This window comes from Lontra canadensis, unplaced genomic scaffold, assembly GCF_010015895.1.
Source record: "Lontra canadensis isolate GAN:19392208 unplaced genomic scaffold, GSC_riverotter_1.0 scaffold5, whole genome shotgun sequence".
Taxonomy (NCBI): Eukaryota; Metazoa; Chordata; class Mammalia; order Carnivora; family Mustelidae; genus Lontra; species Lontra canadensis.
The window spans coordinates 33,942,448-33,958,637 of record NW_022630999.1 but is presented as its reverse complement, the minus strand read 5'-3'; the positions used below and the strand labels follow the sequence as shown (position 1 = coordinate 33,958,637).

General features: G+C 47.9%; 2 protein-coding genes across 2 annotated transcripts in view; one reads left to right on the top strand and one right to left on the bottom strand.

Moving 5' to 3' along the window:
• The window catches only part of KCNIP1 (potassium voltage-gated channel interacting protein 1), a 334,288-nt gene that overhangs the window by 288,988 nt on the left and 29,110 nt on the right, over positions 1-16,190 (bottom strand). The window lies entirely within an intron of this gene.
• The window catches only part of KCNMB1 (potassium calcium-activated channel subfamily M regulatory beta subunit 1), a 9,117-nt gene continuing 7,601 nt past the window's right edge, over positions 14,675-16,190 (top strand). The window contains exon 1 of the mRNA XM_032851787.1: positions 14,675-15,051. The gene's annotated coding sequence lies outside the window, so the exon portion shown is untranslated. The remainder of the gene's footprint in view (positions 15,052-16,190) is intronic.

Sequence of the window (16,190 nt, the reverse complement as noted above, 5' to 3'; positions counted from 1 at the left end):
TCCCTCAGTAAAGTCTTTAGACACCATGGGATGGAGGGGTGAGTGTCTCAGAGCTGGGGTGGCCAAGGAGATATTGGCCAAGGAGGCAGCCGGGAAGTGCATCTTGAAATCTGAGCAAGAGGGGGAAAGAGAGGCAGGAGATGGGTGGGGTGGGGGCTGGGACACAGAGAAGGGCTGCCTCCTGTCCCAGGTCCTGTGTGCTGCCTGGCACCCCGTTATGAAGGGGGCCTGTAGGGAACAGGTGGAAGATGTTCTTGGGACATGTTTTCCCACTGCCATTCAGCCAAATGCTGAGTGCAAGGAGCAAGGGGCCGTGACCCCTGCCCTTAGGACCTCACAGTCTATCAAGGAGGCCCTAAAGTCAACAGTTTCAGCACAGACCAGGCATGGCTATGACAGAGGAAATATGGGTGATTTGGAAGCCCAGAGGAAGGTGCCCTTACTGGCTGGGAAGTGGTCAGAGAGGGCTTCCTCAAGGGCTTCCTGGAGGAAGTAGCTTTTAAGTCAAGGCCTAAAGGATAGGGAGAGGTGAACAAAATCAATAATACAACCTAGATGTTGGGGTAAGGAATGGAGCATTGAAAAGGCTTAGGTTGTGCAAGGTCTCGAGGACCATGGGAGGACATATGGATCTCACCTTGCAGGTAGCGGAGGTGTGGTGTGGAGTTTAAGACCCAGGGCTCTGGAGGGAGGTCACACTGAGTCCAAGTCCCTTCCACAACCTTCCTAAATTTGTGACCTTGGCCAAGTTAGTCTCCAGAGCTAAACTCGGCTTTATCATCTGTAAAATGGGAATGGTGACAGTACCTATCACAAAGTTGTTGTGGAGGTCATATAGGAAAGAGTGTGTAGAGTGCCAGGCATGGAGCACACGGTCAGGAAAGAGCCATGGCACCAGGGTTGGACAGTGGGGTTTCAGGTCAGGGTTGGACCACGAGGATTCGGGTCCGGATCCATCGCATGTGAGATGGGGTCCTCATCACCTCATTGGACCTCTGTCTCCCACCTATTCAAGGGAGATGATACCTGTCCAAGGTATCCTCTTAAGGTAGGGTTTTTTTAAAATAATTTTTTGGTTGCACTCATGAGCACAAGGAACCTGGAGGTATCAGTCCAGGCAGGTATTCTGCTTACTATTTCTTTCTCAACTCCTGCCCTTTCTTGGATCTATTCACACTCCTTCCATTTGCACTGACTGAGCACCAGACATATTCTGAGACCCCAAGCTGCCCCCCAGCTTCAGCCCCTCAGATTCATCCCAGGCTCCACCCTGCTCTGAAGTGTCCATCCTCTGACTGTTTCATAGGCTGGATATTGGGCTGTTTTGTCTTGAAAAGCCAAAGAATGAATTATTTAAAATTGTTCTAGGCTCAGGGAAGTAAGTTGATGGCCTCACGTCATCTGGGGTTTTTACTTGGGGTCTCCAGCCCTGAGACTTTCTGCTGTCGCTCCCTACATAGGATCATGGCACAGGCTTGGGCATATGGCCTTCTCTCCTTTTTTGGCTTTGGACCTCACCAGTGCAGAAGGCCTAGGGTTTTCCAAGCTCTCGGCAGGGAGGAATTCCTTTCTGTGTCAGGATTCTCCTGGCTACAATCCTCGGAAGGAGGAAGGAGCCTAAGAGGGAGGGTGAATATCTTCTTCAAGTCGGGGCCAAGAAGAAATAGAGAAAGATGCCATGGGAGGAGACAGAGGAGGCTTCTCTGGATCTGAGACCTTGCTGGTCTTGGTTCCCACTGAGTAAGTCTTAGCCAAGGCAACTTTGAATAAGCCACATATCTCTTTGTGTTCAAATTACTTTTTTTAACTCAATAGGTGCAATTTTTACTACTGCATTTACTGCCCAAATCCTCACAATCAGCCTTATGGATTATTATGTCTATTTTATAGATGGGAAAACTAAGGCACAGAGAGGCAAGATAACGTGGCTTTGTTGACAGAGCCACTAATGGCTGTAATGGCGATTGAAACCAGGGTTTGCAAACTCCAAGCCCATGAGCTCACACACGATGCACCCAAACTCTCCAAATTACTCTTCCCTGTTTCATCCCAAAGGCCAGTCCCTTTGGGCTTCATGGAGCTCTTTCAACATCCAGACCCACGTATCTGTGATTTTCCATGGACATACCCCATATCTCTCTTCCACCAACTCACTAATCATGGTATCCAGTATTTCCCGCAGATTTTGCCATCCATTTCAGAAGTCTCCCATGTAGCTGTAAGTCTGTTATTTTAGAGGAAAACATAGTCAACATAAATATAATCTTTTATCCGATCATTTGGTGTTTGAAAAGCACAGGAACTGAGGAAATAGCAGAGGAAGCAAATAAGTTCTGAGGAAGTGAGAGAGGGTGTCCGCACTGGGAGGTTAAGCCCAGAGGAAATGGGGATGAACCACGAGTCTCCATCTGGAAGTGGGACCAACTTCAGTGTTGCCAGCACATGGGTCTCCAGCAGGATCACCAGGAGTCATGGCTGAGCAGGGGCTCTGCACACAGCCATGGGAGGAGTAGCTATAGAGTGTCCAACACAGGAGCCTGTGTGGGGTCCCACCTGCTCCCCAGCTCATGTGCAGGTGGTACAGGTGGTTAGAACCACTAGTCCAGGAGACATATGATCCAGACTCTGACAGTCAAGAGGAAGGAGATTGCAGAGGCCTGAATCAGCTGTTGTCCACCACAAGGCAGACCCTCAGAGCCTGACCACAGATGTCACCCTAATGTTGCCCAAGGAAGGTCCTGCCCAGCCTGTGCTTTATCCCAGCTCCCTGACCTGGCTCACCATAAAGCAAGAAGATCCATGGGAAGCCAGGTGGCCCCTGGGAAGGCTGGCATAAGGTCTGCTGTTGAAATCTCTATTCTTGGGGTTGGGGGCAAAGCAGCACTTCTTTGCAGTGCAAATGGACAGTATATATTAAGAATATTAAAAAAAATTATCCTTTTTGGTTCTATTTTTGGGACCCTATTCCAAGGCAACAATCAAAATGACAGAAATAACTACTTGCATAAAGATATTCTGTGGGGCCTTATTTATAACTGGAAGTAATCTTTATGTCCAACAGCTGGGAGACAGTTAAGTAAACTGTAGTCTATCCACCTTTTAGCCATTATGTAGACAGTAAAAGTCGTGTCATAAAGACTTCATATTAATAAGAGAAGATGATTATAATACAATAATAAATGAAAAAGCACAAGAGTATAAAACTTTATTTAATCATGGTAGGTTGCAAAAATGACCGCAGTGGTTTGTAGATTTCCCTACCAAGAGGTCATCTTTCCCTCCCCTCTTGAATCTGGGCCGGCCTTGTGACCAGCTTGGACTAACAAAATATGGGATAAGTGACAAGGCCCAAATGCCAAGCCTGGACCTTGAGAGGACTTGTGGCTTCTGCTTCTCTCCTTGCTCTTAGAACTAGCACCAGGAAGCCTCATCTAGTCAGCTAAGATACCCTTTGTCACCCTAGTCACCCCTGTCCCACACCAGCTGATAGCCAGCCAATCATGGGACGTTGAGTGAGGCATTCCAGAGCCTAATGGGTACATAAGTGGGCCTAGCTGAGGTTGGCCAAGCTCTGACCAGAACAGAAGAACCACATAGCAGAGTCATGAACCATTGTTGCTAAATTTTGGGGTAGTTTGTTATGCAGCAGTGGCTAACTGATAGTCCTGTCTATGAGTATCACTAGGAGCAAGAGAGGGAATTTACAGTGGGGAAAAAATCCTGGAGGAAAAAAATTCCAAAATCCAGAGACTAGATTGATTAAATTGTGAGATTATGATCATTTTGAATAGATTATCCGTTTCAAAATTTTAAGACTATGTTTAAGCTATTTACAATGAAAAATGCAGCACATTTTACAAAGTGAAAACAGGAGCTGAATTTCCTTCTCTGAAGAGTTCTAATTCAAACCTCTGCATATTCGTGTTTTGAGTGGTGACCTCCTCAGTCTGCCTACCATGGATACAAAGGGAGGCTTGCGCTGTGTCCTCCAGATCGGGCCAGATTGGTGGGTTCTGGAAGGCTGTCCCCCAGACACTTGGCCTCTCTCCCAGAGGCTCTGAAGTGGGAAGGATGGGAACTGTCCTTGGTGTTTTCAGTAGCTCACGTCCTTGAATCCCTAAGGCATTCCCCGTCCATACAGGGCAGGCAGTCCCACACCTCCATTATTTTTTAATTGTTTCACTGTGTTTGGAAAGCTCCAGAACCAGAGCCAGCATAGCAAAATGAACCTGGCATTTGGAATATGAAGGCCTGGACCCAAATTACAGCTTTGCCCTTTTTGGCTCCTGCTTCCGCTCCTGGGTACCAACCAAGCTTCAGGGACTGAGCTAGGCCTGAATGTTCAGATTTGAATCGGACATAGTCTCTTGGGGAGTCCTTGGTCTTATGGGGAGACTTACCCACTCAAATACCACAGTTAGCGTGGCCCCATAACCTACTGTTCAAGCTGGGCTCTTTTTGAGAGTGGAGGGGGCTGACTAGAGTAAACAGGGGCTCTCTGAGCTACCGGGCACCTGCAGTCACTCTCCGGAGCCCATTCTCTCTGTATGGAGCTGTAGTCTAGAAGTGCAGTCCAGCAAACAGGAGAAATTCAAACCAATGAAAAAGAAAATCACGGCTTTCCTTTGAATGCATGAAAGTGAATTACACTGATTGTTCACAGCTACCTCTCTCCTATTTTTCCTTTGCTCTGGAGTCTTTCCTAACTGAAGCTACTCCAAAACCCCTCACATGTCAAACCTCAGAAAATTCTCTAGGACACCTGGCATACGTGGATTTTCTCCTTTCTCCCACTCCCTTCCTTTCCAGCTCTTAGCTCTGTGTTCTGTCTCTCCCTCCTCCCTCTCTAGAGCTAGCTGTCTCCCTCCATCATCTAGAGGGGCAGGCGGGAGGAGAGAAAGGGAATCAGATAGTGGAGGACAAAGGACTGAGTGCTCAGGGATGGGGAAGGAACAGGAAGGCCCGTGTAGATAAATCTGATCAGGTTTATTCTTGGCACACACCCAGGTAAGTAACACAGTATGCCAAGTTCAAAGTTAGAACAGGCCCACCTGAAGGAGAAGCGCCTAATCCAGATGACACTTAATACACAGTGACTGAATTACGACTTAAATGCTCTGTGACTTTAGTCCAATCACTTAACTTTTCTGAGCCTCAAGTTCCTCTTCTGAAAAAAAGTGAAAGAATGAATGATATGAATGAGGACTAAATGAATGAATGTTCCTGTGGCAGTCACAGTCAGCTGACCAACAAAGTTTGGTCCCCGCACCCAATCCATGCTGAGAAGTGGTTGCTCATCTAGGACTACATTTCCCAGACGCCCTTGCATCTGGGTGGGACCATGACTGGTCTTTGCAAATGGAATGTGAAGATAAGTCATGCCTGTCAGTTCCAGGACAAGGTGGTTAAGTATCAATCACCTTCATTTTCTCTCTGCACCCGCTCCCTCCTTCCAGTCTACAGGCTAGATAATTCTGGGGTCAGCTCGAGGCCGCAAAATAGTGGAGCCATAAGATGAAGGAGGTTGATTCCAGCAGCAACCTAGAGCTGAAGCGTACATTCTGGACTCCCCACAAATGAGAACCACACTGTTACTGGGGAGAACCAATGAAATCTTGAGGTTGTTGCCGCAGTTAATCCATTCTGGCTAAGTCCCCTGCCTCTCAGGGTGGTCATGCAGATAAATAAGGTTGGTGTATTGGCTTCAGTGGTGTTCCAAGCCCTGCCTACTCCCAGCCCCATCCCCCCCCTCAAGAAAATATTTGTTCACGTCTAAATCCCTGGAACCTGTGAATCTGGCCTTATTAGAAAAAAAGGTCTTTGCAGAAGTAATTAAGGATTTTGAGATCATCCTGGATTACCTGGGAGGGCTCCAAATCCAATGGTAACTGTCTCTGTGAGACAGACCAGGAGACATGGAAGAGAAGACCATGCAAAGACAGGCAGAGACTGGAGGGACACAGCCACAAGCCCAGGAAGGCCCAGGCCACCAAAAGCTGTGAGAGATAAGGAAGGATCCTCCCAAGAGCCTTTGTAGGTAGGGAACCTGGCCCTGGTCGCCTCTTAATGTCAGACCTCTGCCCCCAGAACCGTGAGAGAATAAGTTTTGATTGCTTTAAGCCACCAGATTTGTGGCAATTTGTTACAGAGGCCCCAGGAAATGAACACAGTGAGGTACGTACTGGGCCCAGCAAGGTGCTGGGCGTGGAGAAGGCACTCAATCCACAGTGAGTTAAAAAATCAGCCCTGAGCACCTCCACAGTTTGCTCCTTAGAGACAGGGTCTTCTGGGAGATTGCGTCCCCTGAGAGCAGACATAGTTCAAATCCGTCTTGTTATCTACCAGAGAAGGCTCTGGTGGGACTCATGGAGGTATTTGCACTCAAGAGTCAATGGAGACCTTGAGCTTCTTATTATTTGCGGATCACAAGCATACATATTTATCAAGGTGCAACAAGGGGGATTAAAAAGACTTTCTCTGCAGTGTCTCTTTTTATTTATTTGTTTATTTATTTTTTTAAATGTTTTATTTTTTAAATTTCTTTTCAGTGTACCAGAATTCATTGTTTATACAACACACCCAGTGCTCCATGCAATATGTGCCCTCCATAATACCCATCACCAGGCTCACCCAACCCCTCTCCCCCCCGCCCCTTCAAAACCCTCTCAGATTGTTTTTCAGAGTCCATAGTCTCTCATGGTTCGTCTCCCCCTCCAATTTCCCTCAACTCCCTTCTCCTCTCCATCTCCCCATGTCCTCCGTGTTATTTCTTATGCTCCTCAAATAAGTAAAACCATATGATAATTGACTCTCTCTGCTTGACTTATTTCACTCAGCATAATCTCTTCCAGTCCCATCCATGTTGATACAAAAGTTGGGTATTCATCCTTTCTGATGGAGGCATAATACTCCATAGTGTGTATGGACCAGTGTCTCTTTTAAACGCCTGCAGGAGACAGCTGGTGGGCCCAGCCTGCTCTGGGCAGCCTGGGAGCCAGCATTAGGAGCAAGGGTGGCCTCCCCACCCCACCACGCTCCCACTGCCCCCACCCTGGGTCCTGGCTCAGACTGAGTCACAGGCTTGGAGAAGACCTTCAAGAGGCCAGGCAGGACCCCTCCTCAGGGTGAGGAGAGGCTGCAGGGAGGGAGAGCCTTCCCAGGCTTGTGGAGAGTGGCTGTGAGGTAGCCAAAGGCAAAGCAATGCCAGGGGAGCGGAGTGGACAGCAGTTTATGGCTTTGTAGACTGTCTACCAGTCACATGTGGCTGTTTAAGTTAATCCACTTGAAATAAAATTTTAAAAATTCAGTTCTTCATTCACATTAGTCACTTTTCAAGGGGTCAAAAGCCATGTGCCACTCGTAGCTCCTGTATTTGGACAGCTCGAATTTCCACCACTGGGGCCAGGAGGGGTAGGAGTCTCAGCTCTGTATGTCACCAGCATTGTGACCTTGGACAAGTCTGTCCACCTATAAAACGAGGGCAGTCACAGTACCTACTTCATAGGGTCAGGATCGAATAAGATGTTAGGTTCCCAGTACTTAACACAGCGCCTGCCACATGGTAGTGGCTGGGAACCGAGAGCTCTAGTTACGGGTAGAGAAATAGTTTACAGAAGAGGAGTAAGGCGAGAACACTGCCTCTGAGTCACTGGACATGGGCTCCAGCCTTGCTTCTGACACTCTGAGAGTCTGTAGAGAAATGTCTGAATCCCAATCCCTGCACCATTAAAGCTGTGTGGCTTTGGGTGAGTCACTTCCCCTCTCTGGGCTCAGATAGTTCACCAGTGGAAGGGAAGTTCGCATCTTATTAGATCCTATGCTTCCAGGGAAAGTAAAGGGGTTGAAACCTTTAAAAGGCTAATATTCTTTGACTCTGATCTCTGCTTTTAGAAACCCATTGGAAGAAAAGAACCAGAGAGGTGAGCAAAGACAGATGTTCAAAGACTGTCATTGGAAGATAGCTAATAATAACAAAACCTTGAATTTATATAGAAAATTCCCAAATTTATTTTTAGAAAGTATTGCATTTATCTTTAGAATATATTCTAGGGGTGCTTGGGCGGCTCAGTCGGTTAAGCATCTGACTCTTGATTTTGGCTCAGGTCACAATCTCAGGGTTGTGAGATCAAGCCCCTCGTCCAGCTCCATGCTGGGCATGGAATCTGCCTAAGGTTCTCTCTCCCTCCCTCTCCCATAGCCCTTCCCCCACGCCAATAATAATAAAAAAAGAATGTATTCTAATCATCATTACTTTGACAGCGGTTTCCTTGGGATGTTGGACTTTGATTGCTTCTTTTTACCTTTCTGTACTTACCAGATTCTCTACAACTTGCCTCTGTTTGTGACTAGAAAACCTGACACTTACAGAAAGCTGTCAACCTCTGTGATCTCTAAGGGCCCTTGGAGGGATATTCTATGACTCAGCAAAGGGGGTAGGAATACTTTGTTTGCAGCCTTGACGTCCCCACTGCATTGAGAGGTGGAAGGTGGCGGGGGACACAAAGGAATGTCATTCAGTCCTTGGACCCCCAATGACAGGTACAACTAAGATCAGCTAATGCAGATTGGGGCCCTGAATCCTGCCAGAGTCAAATATGTCCAGAGCTGGGGCTTCTTGCTCACTCTTGATCATGGACATCAGACAGGCCATGTACATGCCCTGAGGGAGTTGAGGCATGACGCTAAGCCAAGTGCTTGCTATGTGCTGGGCACTGTATGAATTGCTTTCATGGATTTTCTTCCTTTGAACTTTAAAAACTATTAGGGACAAATAAAATATTTTGCATCTAAATAAACACATGCTGTTCAATCTTTGCTGGAAATTTAAGCAAAGCAAATCAAAACTGGGACTGAGTTTTTTTCATCCAGCCAGTAGGTAACAATTCCTAAATTTGATCGTGTCCAGGCTTGGTGAGTATGTGGGGAATCGGCCACACTATGCACAGGCCGTGTACACGCATTTGACGATTGGTGTCAATGTTACGGGAAAAAGTATCCTCTAAGTGTCAAAATCTGAAAAATGTAGAATCCTTTGCTCTAGAATTTTTGCTCAGCTATCTGATCTTTATTCTAGGGAAATGGAACGGGCAAAAATTGCAAGGAGCGTTTAATGCAGCACTGTTTAAGTCACCTGACTCTCTCAGCTCTCATCAGCTGGAGGCTACAAGTGAGCAACATTTATTTTGATAGACAAACATCTGGGCTCAGAGGCACAGCTCACAGCTACACAGATATTTCTGGGAATTTGCACAGATTCCCTATGTGCTCAGGTGCCCTTTGCTCTGACCTGCTTGTTGGTTCTCCAGCCCAAAGCCTCCTCAAGGAGATGGACTTGTACCTTCTTGGATGCCCCTCCAGACCCACTCCCCACTCTGCAGGCTGACCATAGGGATGAGAGCAACAGGCTTCTCTCTACCAGTTGGTTTCAGTGAATGGGGTTCAGGAGACCAAAAAAAGGGTCCCTGGACAGTGAAGTCAGCTCCTCATTCCCCAGCTTGTCTACTGAGGGCCCCAGGCTGCTCCAGGAGACCCTCCTTCTGATGCTGGACATAGCTCCTTTCCCTCATCCCTCAGTCCAGCATGGCCCCAAAGTGCTCCATCATTCCCTGTGCTCCTTACAACCTGCCCACACCATTGTCAGTAGTTCTAAAGCTTCCTTGATTTTCCCAGTTTGAGTGTACCCTCTAAAATGGTCTGCTGGGAAACCTGCTCTCCTAAAAAAAAAAAAAAAACAAAAAAACAAAAACAAAAACAAAAACAAAAACGAAAGCCCCCACTTGCATTGTTTGTAGATTTCACTTCCCCTGTGGCGCATTTCCGGCTCCCAGCAATGTAACAGCTGGCAGGGGAAGTGCTCCTGTGAAGCTGGTGTGAGCCGGCTGAGCATACCACCAGCCCTGCCCTTCTTGCAAGACCCTGACCGGTGCGGGGATATGTTGGGCCGCTGCCTCTGCCGCGGCTGCCGTGAGTGATGATGCAGATTGCCCTATTAGGGGGCTCCTACCCAGGGTCCCAGCATCGCTGTGAGCCCTTTGTTCTCATCACCCCAGAGTCTGAGTCCCAAAGACTATGGTGTGAAAACAGCTCCACCAGCCTCCACCTATTCCCTCTGCCTTGTCTCTCCCTTTTCCCCCAAAGTTCAAATCACACCCGGACTGGGCTAGGAAACCATGAACTGCTGCCATCTTCCATTTCTATGGCTCAGTCATCTTCCTCCCCGGGTTCTGGTTCCCAAACTCTGTCCTTGTAGATCCAATCTCTGTCACACCTGCCCGTTCCAGAACTATGATGGGTGTGAGGGTGGGGATGGTTGGGACAGTCCACCCACCCAGAGAGGGCAACTCTGAGCTCCACTGATAAGCAAACAGGCCCCCTTCCTAAATGTCCAACAACATGGCTTCAATTAAATACACTACTGCTTCCACATGTAAAACAGTATGGTACAAGCTTTTAGACAAATGTGTTCTAGTCTGGGAAAATGACTCTAATATTCCGTTACATTAAGGAGCAAGAGGTTTTTTTCCTGGTCAAATGATACGACGTGGATGAACCTTGAGGACATTATGCTGAGTGAAATAGCCTGACACAAAAGGGCGATCACCATAGGATTCTACTTATATGAGTTGTCTAAAGTAGTCAGACTCAGAAACAGAGCGAAGATGGGGCTGACGAGGAGGGAGAGACGGGGAGTTGTTTAATGGGTACAGAGTTTCAGTTTTGCAAGATGACAAAGTTCTGGAAATCTGTTGCTCAACAGTAACAATGTAGTTACCACTCCCAAACTGTAGACTTAAAATTGGGTAAGATGGTGAATGTTTTTTGAAAAAGTAAGGGATTTTTTTTTTTTTTCAAACTAAACCACAAACCACAGCAAATCCCCAAGATTTCTGTTTATCTAGAGATGTGACAGTGAATAAGAACCGTTTTGCCCTGGATCTCAGGGAGCTTACACTCCGGTGGGGAGACCCGGGAATGGGGAAGGCACATGAATAAACATAACATTACAGGGACGGGGAGTGCTTGGAGGGAGCTGCACACAGTGCTCCCAGCATGTTAAATCACGTGTGGCTTAGGGAATAGGAGGTGAGGTGAGCACCCCAGAACTGAGACCCAGGGGAGAGGAAGAGCTCCCTAGCAGGGGGGGCACAGGGATGTGCCCTCTGGAGGAGAGAATGTCCGCATCCTCTTTTGAGTATCTAAAAAGACACACCCACCCCCGACCTGCAATTCCCTCTAAGTGGCAGGGCTCTCACCGTGCCTTATCTTCTTCCTGCCCTTGTCTGTCGTCCAACTTTTCCACAGTGAGCATGGATGGTTTTGCAGTAAGGAAGAGGCGTAAGAAAATGATCTTACCGCACAGATGGATAGCAGGGCTCTTTATTTATTTATGCTGTTCCTTGTTTCAAAGAGGATTTCAAGCTGCTTACAATTATGTTAACAATACAGCAGGCTAAAATACCTTGTCACTAGTAAGAAAAATGAGGGGAAGCAAAAACACAGCTGGAAGAGTCCGATGGGAAAGGCAGGAGGCTTCCCTTCACTCAGAGGGGCCGCCCTGCCGGCTTCCTCATCACGTCCAGTCTTGTCATCTAATTCAAATATGAAAATTTCTTGGTCCTGTTTTTACACTTTGTCTTCTCAACGCCATTGAAAAATCCTTCACTGCCATTTCCTCTGTCTTTTGTGACTCTCTCACTGAAAATATACCTTTTATTTTTCCATTGTGCCTTTTTGCGGTTTTAAAAATCCATCTTGTCCCTTCCCCATCGGGACCCACTGCGGCACAGTGACGGACTCAGAGCTTCCACACGGTAGGGCCTCGAGTGTCTGTGAGCCAGTGGCTTCCCTAGGACAGACAGCGACTCACAACCACTCCCTGCAGCACACAGCTGGCGACATGCCCTCTGCACGGGCTCTGGACACGGTTGCCAATTTGATGTATGGGACTTATTATCCCAAGTGGTGGCAGAGAATAGATATTGATTCAAAAGTGTTTAAATAAATAAGTGGGTGCACAATCCAGAAAGGGCTATAGACTGAGGAGATGGGCTTACACAACTGCTGAAGCAGACTCCTGAAAAAACACTGGTTCTCTTGAAGACTGTGCCTTGGGGCATCACGGAGGGCCTGGACCCCTCGCATCACGTGACAGGGGAGTGACCTTGGGCAAGTCACAGGAACAAGACCTTTTGGGAGGACTGCTGAGAAGAATGGCTATGTGTGTACATTTGTGTGTGCATATGCACACGTGTGTATGTGTACACACATGCACACATGCATATATATATGTGCATGTGTACACAGGCACGCATGTGTGCATGTGTATTCGTGTGTGCAGACATGTATAGGTGTGTGGATGTGTGTATTCAATGCATGCATGCATTGTGTGTACACTGTGTGCCTATGCACATATCTGCATACACGTGTGCACAAATGTGCATGTATATGCACACATATGTATGCATGTATATGTGCACATGCATGCACACATGCATATGTGTATGTGTAACTGTATATGCATGCTTACACGTGTATACACATGTGCGTGTGCACGCATGTGGGCACACACATGTACGCACATGTATATGTATGCACACATGTGTATATGTATGCACGTATATATGTATATGTATTTACATATGGATGTGGCTCATGCCCTGGCACATAGTAGTTGCTCAATAAATGAATATACCCTCTTGTAACACTGCCCTTCTATTCCTCCTGTGCAGCAGTGAGCAGCCTAAGATAAGAACATACAGAGCTTTTCTAAGGCTCCCCCATACCACTCCACACAGTCATCTCAGGCTTTTTCAGCCCCACTGGTTCAACACTACCACAGTCACCAGCAACAGAAAGTTTCCCTTTGAAATCACTTACAGTACATTCTAGTTACCGTCACTGCATAACAAATGCCCTCAAAATATAGTGGCATAAAACCATTGAATTTGCTCATGGATTTTTAGTAGATGGAGAATTCAGAGAGTGCACACATCGGGTGGCTGGTCTTGGCTCCGTGATGTCTGAGGCCTCAGCTAGGGGTCCCGAAGAGTGGTCTGGAGTCACCTGCAAGCTCCTTCCCTCAAATGTCAGCGGGGGATGCTGGTTGTTGGCTGAGAACCGAGCTGGGGCTGTCAGCTGGAGCAGCTGTGCGTGGCCTCTTGGCTTCCGCATAATATGATGGCTGGCTCCAAGGGGAGTGTCATGAGAGAAGGATGCCCAGGGAAAGCTGGATCACTCTGCATGACTTAGCTTTGGGAATCACACAGTGTCACCTCCATCACATTCTCCTGCCCAGGTGGTTACAGAGCTCTGCCAAGGTCGAAGGACACAGATGCCCCTCCTGACGCAGTGTTGTTGTCACATTGTTAGATGAGCACATGGGATGGATCGCAGATTGGCATGAGCATCTTTGGAAAATACAACCTGCCTGTCAGGTAGCTTAGGTGATCTCTTATTTTTCAAAAACACTGAGGAGAGGTATAATTGTCTCCATTCTAGAAATGGACAAACTGAGATTTAGAGATACAAAGTAACTTGCCCTGGTTACTTTATTTAACCACCATGAACCTCAGTTTCCACATCTATAAAATGCGTAGAAAAATCTCTACCTGACTAGATTGTTAGGAGCTGGCAGTGCTTATTATGATAGGGTGTTGGAAGTTCGGAGTTGGGGAGGCATTTTGTGATCTCTAACAGTCTGTATTGTTGTAGCTTCATTATTTCCTTGCTCTTCCCCTGCAGCCACACAGGCAGCTAGGGACCCGAGTTTTTCTCCACACCCTTTGGAGAACAGAGCTTGTCCCAGCATTTTGGAGGGGGCTCACTTTCAGACAACAGTAGAGCTTATGGTCCACCTTCCTTGCCTGTTTCCCTACCTTGTGAAGAGTGCTAATGTTTGCTTACAGATTCCAAACATGTAACCCGTAATAACTCATTCAGTCGATTATGAGCAAGTAGCCTTTTGGTCGTACTTGAAATGGCTCTGTTGCATGCACCGTGTCTCTCTTCCCCAGGGGGAGTGGGAGGAAGGACTGGCATTTTTCCATTAGTTCACGGGCACCAGAAGGGCTCTTCTGGCTCCTGGATGGGCCAAGGACCATCTGGGAAAACCAGTCCTCTGGGGATTCATTCCAGGCCCCGTGTCCCTCTTTGTCAATCTACCTGTGAGGTCTAAGGCCTTAAAAGACCTCCTTGCGGCTCACTGGTAATATTGAGAGGCACAAATCTCTGTCCATGCCTCCAAACTGTACTTCGACAGTCTCTGGGAGGCCGCTTGGCAGAGCAGGCTGTCCCTGGACCTGGCTGGCTGGAACAGCTGTGAAGGCCTCACTGCTTTCAGCTTCTGCTTGGCTGGACTTTAAAAGGTGGGTTTCTCTTCCTCTGCTTCAAATCTTCGCTATCCCTAACACTCATCATTATCCTAAACAAAGTTAGTTTAAAAAAATCCCAGCAACATAGTTGAGAAAATTGAGGCTCAGAGAGATGCCGTGACCTGCCCAGGGTCACACAGCATTTAAGTGCCAAAGGCTCCTGAGGGTTTGGATGCTCCTATGGGGATTTGCCAGCCCCCTAGTAGCTGATAAGCCCAACCTCTTGGAGCTCTAACTCCTCCTCCCTCCCTTGTCAACAAAAGGAAAATCATTTCCTATTCCCGGCTTTCCTGCCAGCCCAGAGAGACTGATGATGAAGAAACGTCTCTAAATGTACCAGGATGGTCTTTCCTGGCTTCTCAGTTTTGCTCAGTCTTTCGTTGTTCCAAATCTGTTTCTTACAGACCCTGGAAATTGCAGGTGTGGGGGCCTGGGTAACAGCTGCCCTTGTCTCCTAGGCTTGGGACGGACTCTCTGGAGTTTGTGTCCTGGGGCTGTGTGCTCAGACTTGACCATGTTTGGGCATGGAGGCCTGTCCCGGATGGGGACCAGAGGCTGCTTTCCCAGAGATGGGCTGGGAGCCCAAGCTTCCTGCTGCAGCTCAGGCAGCCTCTTTTGGGGTGGGGGCTGGGGGCCAGGCCAAAAGTCTCTGCCTGCTGAAGACTCCAGGGCTCCAGAAACTGTGAGTACTGCCTCTAGAGCACTTGGGGAGTGGTTTCTCCGGAGCCTGGGGCTAGAGGGCAGAGCTTAGGGGAGGGAGGTTGGCAGTGGGAACTCGCTTCCTAGGGAAGTCCATCACGACTCTGGGCTCCAGGGGCCCTGACGGTGGTGTTGTCCAACACAAGACCTGCTGGTGTTTGGGCCCGTGGTCTGGTGGCCTGCTCCATGGCTGGGTCACTCGAGTAGTTCATCATCCTCGCACTCAGGTCCCAGCTTCCAGAGCAGCTGGAAGGAGGGCAGCAGCCCGGAGAGCAGGACCAGTCCTGGCTCTTGTCCCCAGGGGAGGGATGGGACAAAAGTAGGCTCAGCAAGAGAACTGCTCCAAACCTTCAGGATTCCCTTTGTTAATGGCAGCCACTATTTATTGAGAGCTGGCGTTGGGCCAGATACTGGGATCAATATGTGATATTTGGTATGTCACCTGATCTTTGTCAGAACTCTCTGGAGCCGGTACTATTATTCTCATTTAACAGCCACTCGATTGCTATGTGGCAAAGTCAGGATTTGATCCCGGATCTGCTGACCTCAGAATCCTCCCTGCCCCACATTCCACCAAACCCTTGAACACTGTTCTCTGTGCCCTATCCTTCTAAGGAAAAGAATGTCAACCAAAATGCCAGGTGCTATTTTCTTTCACATTTCTCCATCTTTCCTAAATTCACCCCAGATGTTGAGTGACTTTTCTAAACGAAAGATAGGACCAAAAAGTCCAGAGATATTCAGCAACTCTCAAAAGTGAAAAGTTCTTCTTGGAGTCTAACTGAAATCCCTCCTATTAGAGCTACAATTCCTTTCTTCCTGTCCAGGCCTCAGGGAAGATCAGCAGTGTCTCCCCTTCCTCCTGCCGGAAGGCTCCCATTGTGGTTGTTAAATTCCATATCCACACCCATATCCTCAGCCCCTTCTTTTATCCTGTGAGGTTTTAGGAGGGTTGACCACGACTCTGCAAAGCTCCTCACTTGGTGTAGGGAACAATCTCATCAGAGCATTACAGACAGGTGGCATCTGAGCAACAGGCAGGGTTCAGACTTCTCTGTGACAGGAGAGCCTCTCCTCTCCTCTCCTCTCCTCTCCTCTCCTCTCCTCTCCTCTCCTCTCCTC